This window comes from Stomoxys calcitrans, chromosome 1 (genome assembly GCF_963082655.1).
Source record: "Stomoxys calcitrans chromosome 1, idStoCalc2.1, whole genome shotgun sequence".
Lineage (NCBI taxonomy): Eukaryota > Metazoa > Arthropoda > Insecta > Diptera > Muscidae > Stomoxys > Stomoxys calcitrans.
Genome location: NC_081552.1, coordinates 253766568 through 253792582, shown reverse-complemented (window position 1 = coordinate 253792582; position 26015 = coordinate 253766568). Strand labels below are relative to the sequence as shown.

General features: G+C 43.3%; 1 protein-coding gene and 1 long non-coding RNA gene across 2 annotated transcripts in view; one reads left to right on the top strand and one right to left on the bottom strand.

The window, feature by feature from the left end:
- LOC106084663 (probable serine/threonine-protein kinase DDB_G0282963) overlaps positions 1-26015 on the bottom strand; it is a 174442-nt gene that overhangs the window by 122510 nt on the left and 25917 nt on the right. The gene's annotated exons all lie outside the window — the stretch shown is intronic.
- LOC106084665 (uncharacterized) overlaps positions 1-26015 on the top strand; it is a 46588-nt gene that overhangs the window by 9707 nt on the left and 10866 nt on the right. Inside the window, exon 2 of the long non-coding RNA XR_001220850.2 lies at positions 17765-17916. This is a non-coding gene — a long non-coding RNA (uncharacterized LOC106084665). The remainder of the gene's footprint in view (positions 1-17764; positions 17917-26015) is intronic.

Sequence of the window (26015 nt, the reverse complement as noted above, 5' to 3'; positions counted from 1 at the left end):
CAAGCTGATGATGAGGACTGCCACGACGACGACATCATCAGCACCAAGGAATAACCCACCATCCAGCCAGGCTCGCTAACTAAGTAATAACGGCAATGTATTTATTTCGATACTTGGCATAAAGTGAAAGTAAGTTCACACAATTACAATTGATAGGGGGCAAATAATAATAATAGCAGCAACAACATTGGCGGCATTCGCTCCTCATCATTGTCAGCCTTTGCGCATGCGCAACGTCTCCTCATCTGCAGACCAAACGATTGGCATGTTCAGCATGTGAATGAATGCGAATTAATGAATATTTTAAATGCCTGAATCGCATGTACATGCCTTCGCCATGATGCTGCTGCTGCTGCTGGAGATGGGGCCGCAGCCGTCATAGGTCAGGATAAAAACGCAACATCTCCACTCGTGCAGCCAGCCGATGGTGTCCGTGGAGGCAAAAACGTAGTGGCGGCAAAGGCAACTTTTGCAAATATCATGGCATAGCTGACGGGCAGCCTGCTAGACCGACTGCCTGAATGCTTTTCTCTTTCTTTTTGCCCCCCTCTTCTCGAGTTTTTGCCTTGCTTTTTGCTTTACATAATCCCGAGAAATATTTGCGCAAATTAACAATCAACATTTGATCGTTACATAAACAATGCAAATGATTATGGAATCCATTTCAATTCCATTGACTCAATTCGCATCCGCCATATGTGAGAGTATGAGGACTGCTGTCACAGGAACGCACGATTTCTTGCAGCTCAACACTCCATGGAAATCTATTCAATATTCCGTTTTTGTTCAGGGCAAGAATGTATTGTGGCGACTTCAAAGCCATTTCAAAAACGACAGCCATTGTGCTGTTAGAAAAAATAGAAGAAAAAACGCTAACTGAATAGATGCTGGCTGGGCTGGTCTTGGCATTATGCCACTTTACACTTAGACTCAGCCCATTGAGCTTTCCCTTTCCCAGTGATTGTCGATGGAAACAAGTCAGTCTTATGTAGTCTCTATGGTAATATGTATAAGAAATTCTTTTTATTTAAAGACAGACATGTATAAAAATAAAGACACGTAATGCTGTTGTATACCAAACAATGTCTTTACATTTGACGTTTATTTCATAATTTTTTCTTAAAAATAATTCCATTTAATGGAGTATTAAGTTGAGTGCACCACACATCATTGGGTTTAAGTTCAATATGTGTCATAATGAGGGGTTTGTGGCTAGACTCTTACGAAATGTGAAATGTGTTTATAAATGAGACCTGTGTGTGTTATTATTTGGGGGAGTGATTTTGTTTTAGTAATGCGATGTTAAAGAATTTCAATAAAATGATTCATTATATTGGGTTGCCCAAAAAGTAATTGCGGATTTTTTAAAAGAAAGTAAATGCATTTTTAATAAAACTTTGAATGAACTTTAATCAAATATACTTTTTTTACACTTTTTTTCTAAAGCAAGCTAAAAGTAACAGCTGATAACTGACAGAATAAAGAATGCAATTACAGAGTCACAAGCTGTGAAAAAATTTGCCAACGCCGACTATATGAAAAATCCGCAATTACTTTTTGGGCAACCCAATAATATAACAGTCATCAGAGAAGCTGAGATCATCCAACACTTCCCAGTCGCATATTCTTGCACTTAGATCTTTCGATAGAAAGGTGGCACTAAGTACCTCCTGCCAGTTCCTGGTAAGTACCTCCTGCCGGTTCCTGCGGTGGTGGGTATAAATAGGCGTTAAATTCGGCCGGGCCGAACTTTGGATACCCACCACCTCGGGTGTACATCTAAACCACCTTTCGTCAAAATTTTGGTGAAAAATTTATACCTTATGCCATATAGCATCGGGGAACATCGAAAAATGTTCCGATTTGGACCAAATACTAAGAAGTACAAGTCACTGTTCACCTGTGTATAACAAAATATTAATCTTTCTAGTAGCTATATCTAAAAGTAAACCGATCTGAACCATATACGACACGGATGGGGAAGAGTCTAACATAAGTCAATTTGTCAAATTTCAGTGAAATCGGATTATAAATGCGACTTTTATGGGGCCAAGACATTAAATAGAGATATCGGTCTATATGGCAGCTATATCCAAACCTTTACCGATTTGGGCCAAGTTGAAGAATAAATGCGCCTTTAATGGGCCCAAAACCTTAAATCGAGAGATCGGTCCATATGGCAGCTATATCCAAAACGGAGCCGATCTGAGCCAAATTGAAGAATAATGTTGAAAGGCCCAACACAACTCACCGTCCCAAATTATGGCGACATCAGGCAATAAATGCTCCTTTTACGGGCCCAAAACCTTATATCGAGAGATCGGTCTATATGGCAGCTATATACAAATCTGGACCGATCTAGACCAAATTGGAGAGGGCCTAACACAACTCACTGTCCCAAATTTCAGCATAATCGAATAATAACTTCATACTTTTCAGGGTGTGAAGTTGAAAAAAGGTCAAGGGAATTATTTTGGTGCCCTTGGACAACACATGCGATATGTGTCGGTTCGTTCACTAGTTGCGTCAAACCATTGTGCGCAGCGAAAAGCTCAACGAATGGGAAAGCCAGAAGGAGTTGTGGCTATTGAAATCCCCAGCGACAACGATTTCACTGTCCGGAAAATCCCCGGGCCCTTGGACACATGGTGCCCTTGGACATATGCGATATGGGTTGGTTGGTTCCCTAGTTGCATCGAACCATTGTGCGCAGCGAAAAGCTCAACGTATTCGCCCTCAGGAGTCGTATGACTCGAATGGGAAAGCCAGAAGGAGTTGTGGATATTGAAATACCCAGCGACAACGATTTCACTACCCGGAAAATCCCCGGGCCTTTGGACACATGGTGCCCTTGGCCCATGCGATATGTTTCGGTTGGTTCACTAGTTGCATCGAACCATTGTGCGCAGCGAAAAGCTCAACGTATTGGCCCTCAGTAGCCATATGACTCGAATGGGAAAGCCAGGAGGAGTTGTGGACATTGAAATCCCCAGCGACAAGGATTTCACTACCCGGAAAATCCCCGGGCCCTTGGACACATGGACACATGGTGCCCTTGGCCCATGCGATATGTTTCGGTTGGTTCACTAATTGCGCCAAACCATTGTACGCAGCGAAACGCTCAACGTATTGGCCCTCAGGATTCGTATGACTCGAATGGGAAAGCCCGAAGGAGTTTATGGACATTGAAATCCCCAGCGACAAGGATTTCACTGCCCGGAAAATCCCCCAAAATATTTGTAAGGGAATCAGAAAGGGGCTTCAAAGCCGTTCAAATTCCCAAATTCCGCACTTTTACCAGCATTAGTGGAAATTAATGAGAGTTATTCCCAATTACTTGGGAAGCGGTAGCTCACTTTGATTCGTTAGGCTTCATCTGGTCACGACTCTAAATTGAATCGCACCAAAGACCCAAACAGACCATGAATAATGAATAGTTGTTGTTTGGAAATTAAATGTGTTTTAGCAAACGAAGGCTTTTTTCCATGCCATAAGAAAACAATTTTTGCCACGCACATTTGCCACATGGAGACCCATAAGTCCAATGCGGCCAGATGGTCTGGCAGTAAAACAACTACCTGGTCATATCATATTGAATATAAGTTTCCTTCATCAGCCACAGCTTCCCACTGAATGAACGGGCACAGTGAACACTTGTTGGGGCAGCTGGGCTGCAAACCTGAAAAGAAACACCACAGCACTGCAATGCGCACTGCACTAGGCCACAAATGTTTTTTGGGGTTTCTTTGCGTGTACGCCAAAAGAGATCACCCAACAACAATAAATGGACCTAACTGCAATGCAGTAACGGTCTTAGACACCACCAGATGACCCTTTCCATTCATGTGTGAGTATCGGTGGATAAACGGGGGTACTCAGTGGATGAATACATGAATGAGAGATATTGGGCAATTTGGTGGCACTGACTTGCATGGGCCTCGTTTCAAATTTCCAGCCCACTCAGGTGGGTCCCCTCAACCAGCTACCATCATCAGGCACGCACATTGATACTGGGTGGGTTTTGCTGTTTTGGCCACTCTCCTCCCATGGTGATGGTCAACAAAGTGGCCTAGCGCAGCAGCAAAGTTTTGTTGGTCAGTGATATCATGTTAGCCGTTATTAAAACCAGTCACTCACTCACTCACTCACTTATTGCGCTCCATTCCAGTGCAACAATGTGGACCAAAATGAGATCTGCAACATCTGTATGGCGGCCCCAACATGCATATGAATGGAATACTTATTTCAATGTAGGTATGCAAATATGATTTGTGCAATCTAATATGTATCAAACCAAAGAAGGACGGATGGACGGACGGACAGACGAACGGGCGGCACATAGATGGATGGACATACTTTGGAACAACGACCAGGCGGACAAGCGCATAGACAGACGAACACTAAGACCCACATTGACATGCTCTGAATAGCTTGAAGCGAGAAGAAAATAACCACCACAAGTGGCCAAACAATTGCGCCATTCAAATGTTACCGTTTGTTTTTCTTTATTCATCTTGGGCTGCGTGTGGGGCTACAAATACACTGAGAGAAACATAAGAGACCGAAAAAAAACATCTTTTAACTCAATTCATAAGCGTTGATTCGGCCGGGCCGAACCTTATATACCCTCCACCAAGGATCGCATTTGTCGAGCTCTTTCCACGGTTTGTTCCGTATAGACTCAAAATCGGCTGAACCGGTAACTTTGAAATATTCACTGATTGTGTAGGTTGGTCTGGAAGGAAACATTGGCTATATAAGGGGCGGGCCTCCCCCTTCCCCAAAAGTACTATCCAAAAATAAAACTTGTCCGATCGCGACAATATGGAATTCAAATTAAAGGTATTCAAGAGTAGAATACGAATGTCATAATAAAAGTTTGGTCTAAGTACCCGGGGGGGGCCGCCCCAGCCCCAAAACCACTTAAAATAGGTTTATTTGACAATCATGACAATAGGGGACTCTAATGAAAGCTATTCGGGAGTAGATGACGAATATGGTGAGGAAGTAGAAATAGGCTTTATAATTTAATGATAACGGAAGGGGTCGGACCCTACACCGTTACCCCAAAAACACCACCAAAAATCAAAAGTGGACCGATCGGGACAATATGGGTATCAAATGAAAAGTATGCGGGAGTAGATAACGGATCTGGCATACAAATCCATGTCGAAGTATAGGGGGTCACCCCACCCCCAGAAAAAAAGCCCAAAATGGGCACTCGGATGGGACTCGGTTTGTTTGTTCCATATAGACTGCCAAAACGGCAGAACCAATTTTCTCGAAATTTTCGCATATTATGTAGGTTGGTCTGAAAGAAAACATAGGCTATATAATTTTTCGGTATCGGAAGGGGGACGGACCCTCCCCCTTATGCCAAAAACACTATCCAAAATCAAAAGTGGACCGATCGGGACAATATAGGTATCAAATAAAAGGTATTGGAGAGTAGAACACGAATATGGTATTCAAATTTGAGTCAAAGTTCCCATCGGGCATACAAATTCATGTCGAAGTATAGGGGGTTACCCCATCCCCACAATAACGCCCAAAATGGGCACTTTAGCCAATCACGGATGGGACTCGGTTTGTTTGTTCCATATAGACTGCAAAACGGCAGAACCAAATTTCTCGAAATTTTCGCATATTATGAAGGTTGGTCTGGAAGGAAACATCGGCTACATAATTTTTCGGTATCAGAAGGGGGACGAACCCTCCCCCTTATGCCAAAAACACTACCCAAAATCAAAAGTGGCCCGATCGGGACAATATAGGTATCAAATAAAATGTATTGGAGAGTAGAACACGAATATGGTATTCAAATTTGAGTCAAAGTTCCCATCGGGCATACAAATTCATGTCGAAGTATAGGGGGTCACCCCATCCCCAGAAAAAGAGCCCAAAATGGGCACATTAGCCAATCACGGATATATGGGACTCGGTTTGTTTGTTCCATATAGACTGCAAAACGGCAGAACCAATTTTCTCGAAATTTTCGCATATTGTGTAGGTTGGTCTGGAAGGAAACATAGGCCATATAATTTTTCGGTATCAGAAAGGGGACGGACCCTCCCCCTTATGCCAAAAACACAACCCAAAATCAAAAGTGGACCGATAAGGGCAATGTGGGTATCAAATAAAAAGTATGCGGGAGTAAATAACGAATCTGGCATACAAATTCATGTCGAAGTATAGGGGGTCACCCCACACCCAGAAAAAGAGCCGAAAATGGGCACATTAGCCAATCACGGATGGGACTCGGTTTGTTTGTTCCATATAGACTGCAAAACGGCAGAACCAAATTTCTCGAAATTTTCGCATATTATGTAGGATGGTCTGGAAGGAAACATCGGCTACATAATTTTTCGGTATCGGAAGGGGGACGGACCCTCCCCCTTATGCCAAAAACACCACCCAAAATCAAAAGTGGACCGATCGGGACAATATGGGTATCAAATGAAAAGTATGCGGGAGTAGATAACGGATCTGGCATACAAATTCATGTCGAAGTATACGGGGTCACCCCACCCCCAGAAAAAGAGTCCAAAATGGGCACTCGGATGGGACTCGGTTTGTTTGTTCCATATAGACTGCAAAACGGCAGAACCAATTTTCTCGAAACGTTCGCATATTGTGTAGGTTGGTCTGGAAGGAAACATAGGCAACATAATTTTTCGGTATCAGAAGGGGGACGGACCCTCCCCCTTATGACGAAAACACAACCCAAAATCAAAAGTGGCCCGATCGGGACAATATAGGTATCAAATAAAAGGTATTGGAGAGTAGAGTCAAAGGGCATACAAATTCATGTCGAAATATACGGGGTCACCCCACCCCCAGAAAAAGAGCCCAAAATGGGCACATTAGCCAATCACGGATATATGGGACTCGGTTTGTTTGTTCCATATAGACTGCAAAACGGCAGAACCAATTTTCTCGAAATTTTCGCATATTATGTAGGTTGGTCTGGAAGAAAACATAGGCTATATAATTTTTCGGTATCGGAAGGGGGACGGACCCTCCCCCTTATGCCAAAAACACTATCCAAAATCAAAAGTGGACCGATCGGGACAATATAGGTACCAAATAAAAGGTATTGGAAAGTAGAACACGAATATGGTATTCAAATTTGAGTCAATGTTCCCATCGGGCATACAAATTTATGTCGAAGTATAGGAGGTCACCCCACCCCCAGAAAAAGAGCCCAAAATGGGGACATTAGCCAATCACGGATATATGGGACTCGGTTTGTTTGTTCCATATAGACTGAAAAACGGCAGAACCGAATTTCCCGAAATTTTCGCATATTGTGTTTGTTGGTCTGGAAGGAAACATCGGCCATATAATTTTTCGGTATCAGAAAGGGGACGGACCCTCCCCCTTATGCCAAAAACACTACCCAAAATCAAAAGTGGACCGATCGGGACAATATAGGTATCAAATAAAAGGTATTGGAGAGTAGAACACGAATATGGTATTCCAGAAAAAGAGCCCAAAATGAGCACATTAGCCAATCATATAGACTGCAAAACGTTCCATATAGACTGCAAAACTGCAAAACGGCAGAACCAATTTTCTCGAAATTTTCGCATATTATGTAGGTTGGTCTGGAAAGTTATTGGAGAGTAGAACACGAATATGGTATTCGAATTTGAGTCAAGGTTCCCATCGGGCCGCCCCAACCCCAAAGCTCCCCCAAATAGACAGACATATTGGACGTTCATTTCAATATGGGGCTCAAATGACAGGTATTCGGGAGCAGTCTTCGAATCTGGCATACAAAATCAGATCAAGGTATAAGGGAGTTACGCCACCCCTCAAAAACGCCATTAGACCCATTATGACTATATGATACTTGGTTGCACAGATTTTCCTAAAATTGTCATAGATTGGGTACGTTTGCCTGGAAGGAAACATAGGCTATATAATTTTTAGATATCGGGTGGAAGTGGACCCTCTCCTTTACACCGAAAACGCCACCCATATCCGAAAGTGGTTCGATGGGCACAATTAGGGTATCAAACGAAAGGTATTACAGACCCAACCCCAAAACTCCTCTAAACAGATATATTCGAAGTTCTTGTCAATATGGGACTCATATGAAAACTATTAGGCAGTAGATTACAAATTTGGCATAAAAAATTAGGTCCAAGTAATGGGAGGTCGCCCACCCCCAAATATCCCAAAATGGGCGTATTAGCCGACCATGGCTTTATGGGACTCAAATGAAAGGTATAAGGGAGTAGATTTCGAATATGACATTAAAATTTGCCCTCAAATCTAGGTGGCGCTTTTCCTGCTAAAGATACCTCAAATCGGGTTTTTGACCCATTATGACAATATGGGATTCAAATGAAAGGTATTTGAGAGTAGAAAACGAATTTGATAATCAATTTTGGAGCCAAGTGTTTTAGGGTACGTCCTAAAGAACCTCCTAAGCTGAGCTTCATTTCCGTTGGGAATAAAGAACGAATTCGATATCTATTTTCAGTGCAAATTGGCGGTGGCCGCCCCAGCCCCAAAACACCCTACAAACGGTTCATATTTTCCGGCCTTGGCAATATGGGACTCAAATTAAAGGGATTTGGAAATGAAGCACAAATTTGATATCCATATTTGAATCGAAATATCTGAGGTGTCATCCCTCCCCTAATGAGAACATTACCCCAAGGAAGAACATTACCACCAGGAACCGAGAAGGGGGCAAATTCTTACACATCATTGAAAAGTGCTTTCCGATTCAAGTTTAAACTCAGTCACAAGGGACCTCATTGGGGAAAATTTTTTAAATGACCATGCATGGCATTGTACCTCGCAAATATCGCCAACATTAAGAGGGGATAAACACCGCTTTGTCCGATGTTCCCGCCCGGATTTGAACGCGTTTAGCGTCATAGGCTACAATGGCACGAATTCAATATCCGCATTCAGGACGATGTGTCCCCACCCTAAAAAGATATTGGAGAGTTAAAGAAGGCGCAGCGGAGCGGGCCCGATTCGACTAATCTCCCATATAAACCAGTCTCCCTATTTGAGATCTTGAGCATCTGGAACAAGCAATTTTTTTCTGATTTGGCTAAAATTTTGCAAGAATTGTTCTGTTGCGACTTCCAATAAAAGTACGATCCAAATCGGTTAACAACATGGTAAAGCTCCCCTTTATTACAGATCTTGAGCCCATGGAAGCTAAAATTAGTGTCCGATTTGGCTAGAATTTTGCATTTCGTCTTCTGTTATGACTTCCAACATTCGTAGTTATTGTGTTTCAAATCGATTTACAAACTCCTACAGCTCCCATATAAACCCATATCCCGATAGTCGTATATGTCTCAAGAAAATTAAATTTTTGGTTAGATTTGGCAGAGCTACACCTATGTCATTCAACGAAGTTCATACAGAATGACCAAGTTATTCTATCCAGAAGTTTTTATATCCACCAACAATCCTTCGGTAGATTCCCAGAAGTGCAGTATTTGCCTTTAAGTTAGCTGCAGTTATTAAACGACAATTTTAATATTTTTTCCAAGTGTACCTCCCCGATAGCGTACTACTGCAGGCTGTTTTGGCTCTGTCTTAAATACCCCCATGAGTCTCAAAGTACTGAGGAAGCAGGAAAAAACCCCACCACAAAGACACCAATTGATGTTGCCTGGCGGCTGCAGCCGATTTGCCAAACAGTCGCAGCTTTATACCGACTCTGCCTGCAGTTACCAATGGCCCACTTTGGATGCGAATGCATTGGGGCAAATTACTTAAGCAACAATGTGCAATTTAATAAACGACATCGACCATGATTAGAATGACACAAATACCCCGAAAACCAACAAACAGCCACAGTCCATTGATCCAAACAGGGGACTGTTTGGAAAGTCCCCCAAAAACTGTTGTCTGTCTGTTTGCCTCTTCCTTCATCTATTCAAGATATATACAGAAAAAATAGAGATTGAAAATTATTTAAAATATTTACTTCCGCGAATTAAGCCAAATCATACTTGTCATTGATGGGGGGCGCAAGGTAAAGAAGCTTAAAAGCATGGGAATTCCCCTCCTCGAAATAAGCACCTCAAGCACTTGAGCTCTCTTCAAAATAAGAGTTTTCATCCACGTCCACTGGCAATGTTTTGACTTGTTGGTCGTCGTCCATTTGTCTATCACTCACGAACGGCCTGATGAGCCAACTGATGACTGTCTCTATGGCTGCCTTTATATGAGTTTAGCAGGCACTTTGCGATTGTTAATTCAAAAGTTTAACTTTGGCTTGAGATTTTTGGAGTGCAAATGTCAAAAACGTTGTTGCTTTCATCATTGTCGTTCAAAGAGCGCACAACTTAGAAAAACCAGCAGCATCACCATCATCGTCATCATTATCGTCATCATCAACATGGGTATTGCATTGAACTGCGCATGCGTGACATCGGTTGAATGCTTAAATCGAAGCACAGTGAAACAAAGTGGAATGATTTGCCATAGCTGAAAGCACTTCAGCACACCGGAAATCAATGATCAACAAATAGGAAATCTCTTAAATTAATAACGGATAGGGTTTCCGTACAAAAAAAAAATCAAAATAAATACCTCTCAAATACTCTTTTTTTGTAAATCTCAAATAAAGCCATCCTATGAATGAATCAGAAATCAAACCTGGGAATCGTTGCAAAATTTCAAGCGGATATCTTTAATCGTTCAAATGCTATCGTGCTATGGCTAGATCGATTCAGACGATCAACAATTTATATTAGAGCGGGTCGATTTTTTTCTTATTTTAAATCCTATAGCAAAAACGTAAACTACATGAAATTCTAAGAAACTTCTTCGAAGAAACCATGTATATAAAATAAAATCCTAATCCGTGCCACAGTAGAAGTCTATGAGTAAAATTTCAGCCAACTCGAATAAGAATTTTGCCTTTTAGGGGCTCAAGAAGTAAAATAGGGAGATCGGTTTATATGGGAGCTGTATCAGGCTAAAGACCGATTCAGACCATATTTGAAACGTATGTTGGAGGTCATGAAAGAAGCCGTTGTACAAAATTTCAGCCAAATCGGATAATAATTACGCCCTCTTCAGGCTCAAGAAGTCAAGATCCCCGATCGGTTTATATGGCAGCTATGTCAGGTTATGAACCGATTTCAATCATACTCAGCACAGTTGTTGGAAGTCATAACAAAACACTTCATGCGAAATTTCAGCTACATTGGGTGAGAATTGTGCCCTCTAGTGGCTCAAGAAGTCAAGACCCCAGATCGGTTTATATGGCAGCTATATCAGGTTATCAACCGATTGCAACCATACTCAGCACAGTTGGCGGAAGTCATAATAAAACACTTCATGCGAAATTTCAGCTACATTGGATGAGAATTGTGCCCTCTAGTGGCTCAAGAAGTCAAGACCCCAGATCGGTTTATATGGCAGCTATATCAGGTTATCAACCGATTGCAACCATACTCAGCACAGTTGGCGGAAGTCATAATAAAACGCCTCATGCAAAATTTCAGCCAAATAGGATGAGAATTGTGCCCTCTAGTGGCTCAGGAAGTCAAGACCAGAGATCGGTTTATATGGCAGCTATATCAGGTTATGAACCGATTTCAACCATACTCAGCATATTTGTTGGAAGTCATAGCTAAACACCTCATGCAAAATTTCAGCCAAATTGGATAAGAATTGTGCCCTATAGTGGTTCAAAAAGTCAAGACCCCAGATCGGTTTATATGGCAGCTATATCAGGTTATACACCGATTTCAACCATACTCAGCACAGTTGTTGGAAGTCATATTCAAATGCCTCATGCAAAATTTCAGCCAAATCGGATAAGAATTGTGCCCTCTAGTGGTTCAAAAAGTCAAGACCCGAGATCGGTTTATATGGCAGCTATATCAGGTTATACGCCGATTTCAACCATACTCAGCACAGTTGTTGGAAGTCATAATTAAACACCTCATGCTTAATTTCAGCCAAATTGGATGAGAATTGCGCCCTCTAGTGGCTCAAGAAGTCAAGCCCCGATATCGGTTTATATGGCAGCTATATCAGGTTATGAACCGATTTCAACCATACTCAGCACAGTTGGCGGAAGTCATAATAAAACACCTCATGCAAAATTTCAGCCACATTGGATAAGAATTGTGACCTCTAGTGGCTCAAGAAGTCAATACCTAAGATCGGTTTATATGGTAGCTATATCAGGTTATGGATCGATTTCAACCATACACAGCACAGTTGGCGGAAGTCATAGCTAAACACCTCGTGCAAAATTTCAGCCAAATTGGATGAGAATTGCGCCCTCTAGTGGCTCAAGAAGTCAAGACCCAAGATCGGTTTATATGGCAGCTGTATCAGAACATTGACCGATTTGGCCCAAGGAGTTACAAACAGAGTTGCAAACAGAATGACGAAATAAGTATACCCCCATCCTATGGTGGAGGGTATAAAAAATGGAGGGCATTTAAACGACATGGCACGATGGAGAGTTGATGGTTTCATGTCAATGGTTGTCGATAGATTACTTAAATGGATTAAGAGGTCAAAGTTAGTCCAAGTGGTGTACCTTTGTGGCTAGTTCTGGAATTTGATTCATTTAAGTTGCATGGGTAGCCGATTATTAAGCTAATTTCACTCGACGGTCTATATGAAGAGAGTGAGTTTCTAGATCCGAACTTGATACTCGTATGAAAAGGAGTTCAATCGGTTTATATTAGGGCTTTAAGCATTTATTTCCCTAATTCGGTGGTGCTATTTGGTGTAAATAGAGAGAGAGAGAGATGACATATTGAGTCTAATAATCTGTGTGTATGTGAGTACTATGACTCAAGAAGTCACATCGGGAGATCTGTTCACATGGGTCTATTATATCTATTTATGATATGGACCAATCTGGTGAAATGGACCAATCTGGTGACATTATGTTCATTTCACATATCAAATTTCAACCAGATCGGAAAATATGAAGATTTTTGTGGTTGGACTTTCGCCCTGATGGATATGAAGCCCTCTTTTGGTGAATTGGGTTGATACGACGACGAAAGTCCGGATTATTATCGCATCACTAGCGGAGGGTTCGATTAGGAAGATTGTGACACACCGCAAGAAAGGGTCTTATCTCCTCTATTTTGGCTTTTGGTGATCAATAGGATTTTGAGGTCTTTAGGGAAAGAGAGAGTGGAGGTTCTTGCCTACGTGTATGACGTTGTCCTCATGGTGGACGACCGTTTCCTCTCTAGTATATGGGACCATGTTCAAGGGGCGTTGAGGAAGTTATCTAAATACATGGGCAAGGGCCAAAGGGTTTGGCAAAAACCCTAGAAAGACTGAGCTGGGAACCTGTGGAGTCAAAATAATTGGTTCTTGACCGGAAACTATGCTAGTAAAGGAACATCGGGAAGGGCTCGAACGGGCTCTATTCCTATCGTATCTTGGTAGGAATGAATTGAGCCTTTCGGCCAGACAGTATGGCGGTTGTTCGGCCGATTCTCACCCATGGCATCGGGCCTTAGACAACTTTGTCCTTCTCAAAATGATCGAGAAAGAACACGGAATGGCGGCAATGCTGTTCTCTGGGGCAAGGAGGCCCGAGAGAAGCGCTGAATGTCATTATCGATGTTTGGTCTTTGAACCTGCATGTTGGCTGCAAGATAGCCCTAAAACTAAGGGAGATATTCTCTCTCAAACATTGGTCATTCCCCCTTTCTGCGAGGGGATGTGGCGTGACTGACTATATATCATGGCATTGTTCCTTGTTGATGGTGGAGCCGGGATACTCCGCTCTTCCATGGACCTTCTTTGTACCTGAATGGGGCACCGGGGAAGAAGCTTAACCAAATTCCGTGCAATGAGGTAATCATATTAGATTTTAGAAGGTTGTAGGGTCTTTCAGGCAGAGCTCTTTGCGGGCTTTAAGGCACTGAGGACAATGTCAATGCGGTAGCGACGGCCAGACGCCACTAAAGGTTGTTTGAAGATCAAAGAACTTCCTCGAACTCCAAAGGCGGGGAACAAAATAATCAGAAATAGATTGGCGCAAATCGTGCTACGGAATCAATAATTTCTTTCCTGAGCGAGCTACTTGGTAGGGTGGTCGCTAGCGAGGCGTCAGCTGGTGCTGTTAGTTGCAGGGAGGCAGTGTTGCCACTCGAGAAATTTATTTCCTACCAAAATTTAATAATAAACATCCTACTAAACCAGACCAAAACCTACCAAGATGTTCTACAAGCCAAAAATGTGGTATAGTGTCTGTCCGTCTGTCAACTTTCTAACTTTCGAATGAGTAAAGCCATCTGCTTGAAATTTGGCACAAATAATTCTTATTTGTGTAGGTCGTTTAGAATTGTAAATGAGCTATATCGATCCATGTTTTGACATAGCTGCCATACGAACCGATCTTGGATCTTGGGCCACTAGAGGGCACAATCCTCTAGTGGCCCAAGAAGTCAAGAAGTCTTATCCGATTTGGCTAAAATTTTGCATGAGGTGTTTTATTAATACTTCCAACAACTGTGTTGAGTATGGTTTAAATCGGTCCATAACCTGATATAGCTGTCATATAAACCGATCTGGGGTTTTGACTTCTTGAGCCTCTAGAGGGCGCAATTACTATCCGATTTGGCTGAAATTTAGCATGACGTGTTTTGTTAAGACTTCCAACAACTGTGCTGAATATGGTTGAAATTGGTTCATGTTTTGATATAACTGTTATATAAACGGATCTGGGGTCTTGACTTCCTGAGCCTCTAGAGGGCGCAATTATTATCCGATTTGGCTGAAATTTTAGTCAACGGTTTTTCCCATGACCTTCAACATACGTGTTAAATATGGTCTGAATCGGTCTATAGCATGATACAGCTCCCATATAAACCGATCTCCTTATATTATTGTTTGAGCCTCTAGAGGGCGTAATTCCTATCCGATTTGGCTAAAGTTTTGCATGAGGTGTTTTGTTAAGACTTTCAACAATGTGCTAAGTATGGTGGAAATCGAACCATAACCTGATATAGCTGTTATACGAACCGCTCTGGGATCATGACTTCTTGAGCCTCTAGAGGGCGCAATTATTATCCGATTTGGCTGAAATTTTGGTCAACGATTTTTCCTATGACCTTCAACATGCGTGTTTAATATGGTCTGCATCGGTCTATAGCCTGATACAGCTCCCATATAAACCAACCTATCCGATTTGGATGAAATTTTGCATGAAGTGTTTTGTCAAGACTCCCAACAATTGTGCTGAGTATGGTGGAAATCGGTTCATAACCTGATATAGCTGTTATATAAACCGATCTGGGATCTTGACATCTTGAGCTTCTAGAGGGCGCAATTGTCATCCGATTTGACTGAAATTTTGGTCAATGGTTTCTCCTATGACCTTCAACATACGTGTTAAATATGGTCTGAATCGGTCTATCGCCTGATACATCTCCCATGTAAACCGATCTCCGTATTCTACTTCTTGAGCCTCTAGAGGGCGTAATTCCTATCCGATTTGGCTGAAATTTAGCATGAAGTGTTTTGTTACGACTTCCAAAAACTGTGTTGAGTACGTAGAAATCGGTTCATAATCTGATATAGCTGTCATATAAACCGATCTGGGGTTTTGACTTCTTGAGCCTCTAGAGGGCGTAATTATTATCCTATTTGGCTGAAATTTTGGTCAACGGTTTTTCCCATGACCTTCAACATACGTGTTAAATATGGTCTGAATCGGTCTATAGCCTGATACAGCTCCCATATAAACCGATCTCCCTATTTTACTTCTTGAGCCTCTAGAGGGCGCAATTATTATCCGATTTGGCTGAAATTTTGCATGAAGTGTTTTGTTAAGACTTCCAATAACTGTCCTAAGTATGGTAGAAATCGGTTCATAACCTGATATAGCTGTCATATAAACCGATCTGGGATTTTGACTTCTTGAGCCTCTAGAGGGCGCAATTATTATCCGTTTTGGCTGAAATTTTGCTTGACGTGTTTTGTTATGACTTCCAACAATTGTGCTAAGTATGGTGGAAATCGGTCCATAACCTGATATAGCTGTTATATAAACCGATCCGAGAGCTTGATTTCTTGAGCCTCTAGAGGGCGCAAATATTATCCGATTTGGCTGAAATTTTGGTCAACGGTTTCTCCCATGACATTCAACGTACGAGTTAAATATGGTCTGAATCGGTCTATAGCCTGATGCAGCTCCCATATAAACCGATCTCCCTAGTTTACTTCTTGAGCCTCTAGAGGGTGTAATTCCTATCCGATTTAGCTCAAATTTTGCATGAGGTGTTTTGTTAAGACTTCCAACAACGGTGCTAAGTATGGTGGAAATCGAACCATAATCTGATATAGCTGTCATACGAACTTATCTGGGATCTTGACTTCTTGAGCCTCTAGAGGGCGCAATTTCTATTTAAACGATAGTTTGTCAGCTCTATGACAAACCTGACAGCAACCTGGACCTAATTGCTCCCATAAATTCGATGCTGCCCAGATTTTGAACCTTCACGTATGTGTCCTCCTATTCACAGGCTTCCACCACACCAGTACTCCAGATGACAGCATTTAACTCAGAGATGCTTTTTACAACCGGTAAACCAGCTCTGGGTTAACTCCCCACTTTCTAGCGGAGATCCTCCCGCCGAAGTAGAAAGCTCCCAGTATCTTAGAACTTTTTTCCCTATGCATTTCTTGCCACTTGACGTTATGAGTGGGCCAACCTTCATCCGCATTGTCTTGCAATTTTTGTCCAAAAACCTAATTTGTAATAAAATGTTGCAAAGATTTTAACCACAAACCAAAATTACGCAATGTTATATGCTTTGATATTCAAAGTTTCATTTTCATTATCTTTTGTTAAAATTTGTTTAAGCTTTAAATTTATTATAATTTATGTGTATTTAAAAATACTAGAGCCACAAACAAACCACCAGAGGATTCGCAGAAAAACAGCCTTGGGTCAAATCTAACCAAGAAGAGAAAAAAAGGTGCCATGCCATGCTAAGCAAAACAAAACCTGAAAAGCTTAACAAAATTCCATGCCACAGTGCAGAGCGATAATAAAACATAATGCAAAACAACATGGGCAACAGCATAGGCAACATCAACAATAACAACAACAACACCGACATTAACAACATGAAATGTTGTTGAAAAACAAAGACCTTTAACGCCAAAACTCAACTCACGTAGAATTGAATGCAAAACACTTGGCTGAGATTAAACAAAATCTACCGCTTTCTGGTTGGTCACTGCTGTCATGCCTCCAAAGGCCTCCAATGCCTTGGCATGGGAACTCTTTTTACCAATGCTGGCTGCCTGATGCAGACTAAATGGGCTATGATCCGACCGCATGAGCATTGTTGTTTATCGCTGCAAGCCTGGAATTGATATCACAGGTCAAAGGGGTTGATTTATTAGGCCCGTGAATAAATCGACGAATGCTCTGGCTGAGACTGACAGACAGACAGACAGATGGATATATGACCATTTAGACAGCTACACGCACTTGCCACAAATGGAATGGCTTAGTGGTGGCCACAAATGCTTGCTCGTGAGGAATTTAAGAATGCATTTGGGCTACTAATTTAGCTAACTGCCAGCAGCCGTTTTTAGATGCAAAACAAAGGCGTTTCGTTTTGTTCAGTGGCAGCAGTTATGGCAATTGCCTAATTTTGATTTTTATTTGGCTACAATTCCATCGTTCACAACTGCAGACCGTATAAAGTCAAACGGGTGACACTTAAGACAAAAATGGTGTTATTGCGATTTTAATTTGTATAACTTTCAGCTTAAAATGGGGGTATATGCGTCAATCTGTTGCAAAGACTTGGAGATATTGATTGGTCAGCTGGTGCAAGGAGAAGGGGCATGACCTTGTGCTAGGGGGCGAGGCCAATGCCCACCACAGTCTCTGGGGAAGCACGGATACCAATGAAAGAGGTGAGTCACTTTTTGATGACATTTTATCCACGGGCCTAGTCGTATGCAAAAGGGTGAAATGCCCCTACTTTCTACAACCGGATCAGGGAACAGGTTATAGAGATAACGCTTGAGACGAATAGTGACTCGGTGAAGGTGTTGGACTGGAACGTTTCCACCGGGTGCTCCATTTCGGATCACGTTAGGATATGTTTTCGCGTCGAGCACAAGAGGGGGATGAGAGTGCCATACAGAAACCCGAGAAGGACCGACTGGGAGAAGTTCAGGGAACAGATGCAGAAATTGGAACCCCCTAGGGGGCCTCTGGAGGACGCAAGGGAACTGGAGAAAGCAGTCGATCTCGTCAAGGGATGCCTGATCGAGACCTTTTTGAAGGCATGTCCCGACTGAGTAACGCCACGCAAAACTAGCCAATCATGGTGGTCACCTGAGCTGAAGGTGTTCAGGAGGGAGAGCAGAAGACTTTTTAGCAAGGCCAAGAGGGAGAACACTACAAAGGGCTGAGACGAGTATCGTGATGCCCTTTGGCAAGTTCAAGAAGGAGACGAGAAAACGAAGAGGAGTTCCTAGGCGAAATTTTGTGGGGAATTGGAAAGCACTAGGCAGGCATCTAGGTTGCTCAAAGTGCTCTCAAAGGATCCCATTATGCCTAGCTCCCAGAGGAGGGAGGACGGGACTTACACTGAGAGTGGTCAGGAGACGGTGGAACTTCTGATGGGCGGCCAAGAAGAGGTCGGCGATCAGGACATCGCAATATCTACACATGTCGCAATATCTAACGGATGATCTCATCAAGGACATCGTGGACGAGGAGACGATAGCATGGGCGGTGCGCACTTTTCGGTCATTTAAGTCGGCCAATCCTGACGGAATTATCCCGGCCCTGCTGCAGGAGTCCCTTGGAGTCACCCTGCCTTGGCTTGAGCGGATTTTCAGGGCGAGTCTGGCATGGTGCAGAAATTTGGACCCCCTAGGGAGCCTCTGGAGGACGCAAGGGAACTGGAAACCGCAGTCGATCTCGTCACGGGATGCCTGATCGAGGTCTTTTTGAAGGCATGTCCCGACTGAGTAACGCCACGCAAAACTAGCCTGTCATGGTGGTCACCTGAGCTGAAGGTGTTCAGGAGGGAGAGCAGAAGACTTCTTAGCAAGGCCAAGAGGGAGAACACGACAGAGGGCTGGGACGAGTATCGTGATGCCCTTGGCAAGTTCAAGAAGGAGACGAGAAAAGCAAAAAGGAGTTACTGGGCGAACTTTTCTGGGGAATTGGAGAGCACTAGTCTGGCATCTAGGTTGCTCAAGGTGCTCTCAAAGGATCCCATTACGGACGGGACTTACACTGAGAGTGGTCAGGAGACGGTGGAACTTCTGATGGGCGGCCAGGAAGAGGTCGGCAATCAGGACATCGCAATACCTACACATGTGGCCTTAACGGATGATCTCATCAGGGACATCGTGGACGAGAAGACGATAGCATGGGCGGTGCGCAATTTTCGGCCATTAAAGTCGGCCGGTCCTGATGGAATTATCCCGGCACTGCTGCCTTAGTGTCCCCCTTACATGGCTTGAGCTGATTTTCAGGGAAAGTCTGGCATGGTCCTACATACCGAGGGCATGGAGGGAAGTCAAAGTGATCTTTATCCCAAGGCTGGAAGAGTATGACGAAGGATTATAGGCATATTAGTCTGTCATCAGTTTTGCTGAAAGCACTGGAAAGACCGATTGACCTGAAGGTGAGAGGGGGACTGACGCCGGAGAACTTTAGTGGGACACAACACGCATACCTCAAAGGTAGGTCGGTGGAGACGGTCCACCACGCATGGTCCTACATACCGAGGGAATATAGGGAAGTCAAGGTGGTCTTTATCCTCAAGGCGGGAAGAATAAACCACAGTATGATGAAGGATTATAGGCCTATTAGTCTGTCATCGTTTTTGCTGAAAACACTGGAAACACTGATTGACCTGAAGGTGAGAGGGGGATTGACGCTGGAGAACTTTAGTAGGGCACAACACGCATACCTCAAAGGCAGGTCGGTGTAGACGGCCCTCCACAAAGTGGTACAGCAGGTCGAGACATCTCTCCGACAGAAGGATTACACTTTGGCGGCCTTCTTGGATATAAGGGGACTTTCAATAATCTGGAGATTGGGGCGATAGTCGCCGCACTGCATCGCTCGGGGATTAAGGCAGGATGGCGGGATATGCTTTATGGCAAGATTATTAATACAAACTTAGGAGATTGTGTGGTCAGAAGGTGGGTGACGAGAGGAATGTCCCAAGGAGGGGTGTTCTCGCCGATGATGTGGAACCTCGTGATTAATGAAATCCTGATGGATCTCAGTGGGGACGGTACGAGGATTATCGCTAATGCAAACGACGTCGTGCTTTTGCTCCGAGGCTAGTTTATGTCAACGATCAGCGAGATCATGAAAGGGTCACTGAGAAGGTTGTCGCGATGAGCTACCAGAAATGGGTTGAGGACCAACCCAGGGAAGACGGACCTGGTGTGTGCTACGCTTAGATATAAGATACCGGAGTTCAGACTCCCGTCTCTTGGACGGGGTCACCCTGCGGCTGTCGAAGGAGACGAAGTACCCAGGCATAATCCTCGAGTCGAAACTGTCCTGAAAAAGGAACACCGAGGAAAGAAGCCATAAGGCACTGTGCGCTGTTTATTCCTGCAGGAGGTTGTTCGGTAGGAAGTGGGGGGTGACTCCGAAGATTATTTATTGGATGTAGACGGCCATCGTGAGACCAGTACTCGTCTATGGAGCACTGGTATGGTGGGACGCCGTAGGGAAGAGGACGCGTGCGAAGGAGTTCAATAGGTCCAAAGACTGGCCTGCGTCGGGATCACAGGGGCGCTACGATCCGCACCGCAGGCAGGCCTGGAAGCGATGCTGGATATGCAGCCCATTGGGGCCTATGTTTGGAACTGCGCCGCCAGGGTCGCGCTTAGACTGAGAGAGCTCGGCATGCTGCAGGAGAATGATTGCGGCCACAGTTGGATTTTAGGTGTTATGGATAAGGAGGATAGACTGAGGAGGATCTCCGACTTCCTGGCACTAGTGGCAACTGGAGTGGGGGCATTCGCGATTTGTTTTCCTGAGAGGGACGAATAGAGGGCGGATGGTGTACTTGAGGAAGATAAGACCGCGATCTACATAGATGTCTCCAAGATGGAGTCAGGGACTGGATTGGGGGTCTACTCTGATGCACTCAATATCAGTATGTCTCTGAGACTGCCGGACGAGTGTATGGTCATTCAGGCAGAGGTTTGTGCCATTGCAGTTGCCGAAAGAGAAATTCTGGCAAGGGCCTATCGCCCTCGAAACTCAGAATTTATATGGACAGTATGGCGGCGCTTAAGGCCTTGGGGTCGAGGATGGTGAGGTCGAGATGCATGGCGGACTGGAAAGTCTACGGCCCCACGATGTAACGCTGACATGGGTTCCTGGGCATGGAGGGGTTCGTCTGCGCCGGACGGACCAGATATCGGTCTTGCCTACGTGCCATTTGTCGAGCTACTGAACACAGTAGAGGGGTTGGCCAGGGCGGCGAGCTGGGACACGGTGGATGGTCGACGGACTGTGAAGGCGCCGGTCATCGACCAGAGGAGGGCGAGGGAATTGCTGGCGTTCGATAAGAGGTCGATGGGTACTTTGACAGGGGTCATAACCGGACACTGCGCCATAGACCACTTGACGGCGCGCATGGGGATACCGCACAATGACTTCTGTAGGAGTTGCCTCGATGAGGCTGAGACTGTTGAGCACTTGCTTAGTTCCTGTCCTGGTCTGCAGAGACGTAGCCTCTCCTTTCTGGAGAGACGTAGGCTCTCCTTTCTGGAGAGACGTAGGCTCTCCTTCTGGAGAGACGTAGGCTCTCCTTCTGGAGAGACGTAGGCTTTCCTTTCTGGAGAGACGTAGGCTTTCCTTTCTGGAGAGACGTAGGCTTTTCTTTCTGGAGAGCCGTTTCTTCTGTGATCTGGGTGAACTTGCAAACGCACCTCTGGAATTTCTCCTAAGATTTGTTGAGGGAACAGGATGGTTCCGACGGAGGGGTAACACAGGCTCCGGCGTAGGTAGGTCCGTGCTTGCATAGCGAAGGGCGTTTCATCACCTCCAGCTCAGGTTTTCTCCACTCCTCCTGTCTTTTGTCTTTTTATACCCACCACCGAAGGATGGGGTATATTCATTTTGTCATTCCGTTTGCAACACATCGAAATATCCATTTCCGATCCTATAAGATATATAAATTCTTGATCAGCGAAAAAATCTAAGACGATCTAGACATGTCTGTCCATCTGTCTGTTGAAATCGCACTACAGTCTTTAAAAATAGAGATATTGAGCTGAAACTTTGCACAGATTCTTTTTTTGTTCATAAACAGGTTAAGTTCGAACAGGGACTACATCTTGATATAGCCCCCATATAGACCGATCGGCCGATTTTGGGTCTTAGGCCAATAAAAGCCACATTAATTATCCGATTTTGCTTAAATTTGGCACAGTGAGTTGTGTTAGGCCCTTCGACAGCCTTCGCCCAGATCGGTCCAGATTTGGTTATAGCTGCCATATAGACCGATCCGCGATTTAGGGTCTTAGGCTCATAAAAGCCATATGTATTATCCGATTTTGATGAAACTTGGTACAGTGAGTTGTGTTTGGCCCTTGGACATCCTTCGTCAATTTGGCGAAGATCGGTCCAGATTTGGATATAGCTGCCATATAGACCGATCCTCCGATTTAGGGTCTTAGGCCCGTAAAAGCCACATTTATTATCCGATTTTGCCAAAATTTGGAACAATGAGTTGCGTTAGGCCCTTCGATGTCCTTCGTTAATTTGGTCCAGATCGGTCCAGATTTGGATATAGCTACCATATAGACCGATCTTTCGATTTAGGGTCTTAGGGCCGTAAAAGCCACATTTACTATCCGATTTTGATGAAACTTGGTACAGTGAGTTGTGTTTGGCCCTTGGACATCCTTCGTCAATTTGGCCAAGATCGGTCCAGATTTGGAAAGAGCTGCTATATAGACCGATTTCTCGATTTAAAGTTTTGAGCCCATAAAAGCCGCATTTAATGTCCGATTTTCCTGAAATTTGAAACAGTGAGTTGCCTTAGGCTTTTCGACATCTTTCTTCAATTTGGCTCAGATCGGTCCCGATTTCGATATAGCTGCCATACAGACCGATCCTCCGATTTAGGGTCTTAGGCCCATAAAATCCACATTTATTATCCGATTTTGCTGAAATTTAGAACAGTGAGTTGTGTTAGGCTCTTCGACATCTTCAATTTGGCTCAGATCGGTTCAAATTTGGATATAGCTGCCATACAGACCGATCCTCCGATTTAGGGTCTTAGGCCCATAAAAGCCACATTTATTATCCGATTTTGCTGAAATTTGGCACAGTGAGTTGTATTAGGCCCTTCGATATCCTTCGCCCAGGTCGGTCCAGATTTGGTTATAGCTGCCATATAGACCGATCCGCCGATTTAAGGTCTTAGGCCCGTAAAATCCACATTTATTATCCGATTTTGCTGAAATTTGGCACAGTGAGTTGTGTTAGGCCCTTCGATATCCTTCGTCAATATGGCTCAGATCGGTCTTAATTTGGATATAGCTGCCATTCAGACCGATCAGCGATTTAGGGTCTTAGGCCCATAAAAGCCACATTTATTGTCCGATTTTGTTGAAATTTGGGACAGTGAGTTTTCTTAGACCCTTGGACATCCTTCGTTAATTTGGCCCAGATCGGTCCAGATTTGGTTGTAGCTGCCATATAGACCGATGCTTCGATTTAGGGTCTTAGGCCCATTAAAGCCACATTTATTATCCGATTTTGCTGCAATTTGGCACAGTGAGTTGTGTTAGGCCCTTCGACATCCTTCGCCCAGATTGGTCCAGATTTGGTTATAGCTGCCATATCGACCGATCCTCCGATTTAGGGTCTTAGGCCCATAAAAACCACATTTATTATCCGATTTTGCTGAAATTTGGGACAGTGAGTTGCATTAGGCCCTTCGACATATTTCTTCAATTTGGCCCTGACCGGATCAGATTTGGATATAGCTGTCATATAGACCGATCTATGGATTTTTAGGTTTTGGGGCCATAAAAAGTGCATTTATTGCCCGATGTCGCCGAAATTCAGGGGAGTGAACTGTGTTAGGCCCTTCGACGACCTTTTTCTTCCCTTTCTCTCTCTAGGCTACCACAATGAGCCAAACGGGCCTCCGAGTGAACTCACCTTTGGTGGGCGACCCATTCAACCTAACCTAACCTAAGGCTAAACATATCTAGATCAAGAAGATCAAACAAAATCAGTACGTCTATCTAATGAAGAAACCATTCAACTCCAAATATTGCCAAATACTTTTTGTTTATTTAGGCCAGTTGGTATTAACAATGGCAAAAATAATGCTAAATGCTGGATATATTTCAAGGATACAAAAGATCTGCCATAGCCAAATATAGTCGTCATTTGTCCCCAAATACAGTAATTAAGCCACATTGCCGTTAGAGACTATAAATACTCGCACGCTTTGTATCAAACCATAGCCATAAATATTTTTCTAAACTATGATTAACTTTTCAAGTTTGGTATAAGCCGTCTAATTTCATTAGCATCGTCGACAACATCAAGCCAATGCATATGCAAATTGAGAAGCTGTCATGATGACTGAAAGAGCGTTGGAGTTGGTTATCACCTCTTTGATGATTGAGCAACTGATCTTTTGTTATTGACAGCTCTTCCAAATTAGATCATCTCTAAGGCAGATAACAACAAACAACCAGCATCTTAAGGTGAGATTTCTTATGTTCCAGAGGGCATCATACATCCGTTGTAGTTTGAACTTTAAATCAAGCCACGAAGCATAATAACTAAGAAAATTAGAGAATGAAGGTAGCATGTGTAGAAAAACCAAGGAAAATATGCTTCTACGTAGACAATTTCCTGCTTGTTTCCGTTTACGATTTAGCCATCTAGCCAATCTAATGTTGGCTAGAAAGTTGCTCCAAGTACAATCATAAATTAAATCGAATGTGTTTCCTGTGAATTAAATTTCCCATATAAGGAGCTGGTGGATTTGCAATGTTCTTTAAGAAATAAATAAATGGCTTTCATAGAAAGGAAGTAGAACACATGTTTTAGTTACAGTGAGAAGCAAAACTATGCAACTTTGGCAAATTCCTTAAATGGTATGAGATTAAAATGTTTGTTCAGTAAGGTTTATAAGGAAATCCTAGAGGTTTTGATGACAATTTTAATGGTCTGTCGACGCAATGAAATCATTAGGCCTTCCAACGTCCAAAAGAGGGTATATAAGCATATTTTCAACTTACTCTCCATATATTTCAGAATCATTACCTATAAAGAAAAATAAAATGGAAAATGTTTATTTGTCGGATAAAAATTAGAAAAAAAAAGTTCTCAATTATATCAATTTTATATATTAAGAAGTCAAAAACGTTAACATCTCTCACCACTATGGCTTTTGCTAAAAATTTATACAAACTACATTTAGTTGAAGGGCAGAATTTTATTTCACATACCAAAATTCATTCAAACCAGCAAAAACTAAAGCTTCCAGGAACCGAACAACGATAGTCGAGAGATCGGTTTATATGGGAGCTATATCAGGTTATAGGTCGATTCGAACCATACTTGGCACAGTTGTTGGAAGTCATAACTAAACACTAGCTGCAAAATTTCAGCCAAATCGGACAAAAATTGCGGCTTCCAGGGGCTCAAGAAGTCAAATCGGGAGATTAGTTTATATGGGAGCTATATCAGGATGTCAACCGATTTAGACCGTACTTGGCACAGTTGTTGGAAGTCATAACGGAACACTAGCTGCAAAATTTCAGCCAAATCGGGCAAAACGTGTGGCTTCCAGGGGCTCAAGAAGTCAAATCGGGAGATCGGTTTATATGGGGGCTATATCCAAATCTGAACCGACATGGCCCATTTGCAATCCCCAACCACCTACATCAATAGGAAGTATCTGTGCAAAATTTCAAGCGGCTAGCTTTAATGACTAGGTTAGTATACCCCCATCCTATGGTGGTGGGTATAAAAAATGCATTGA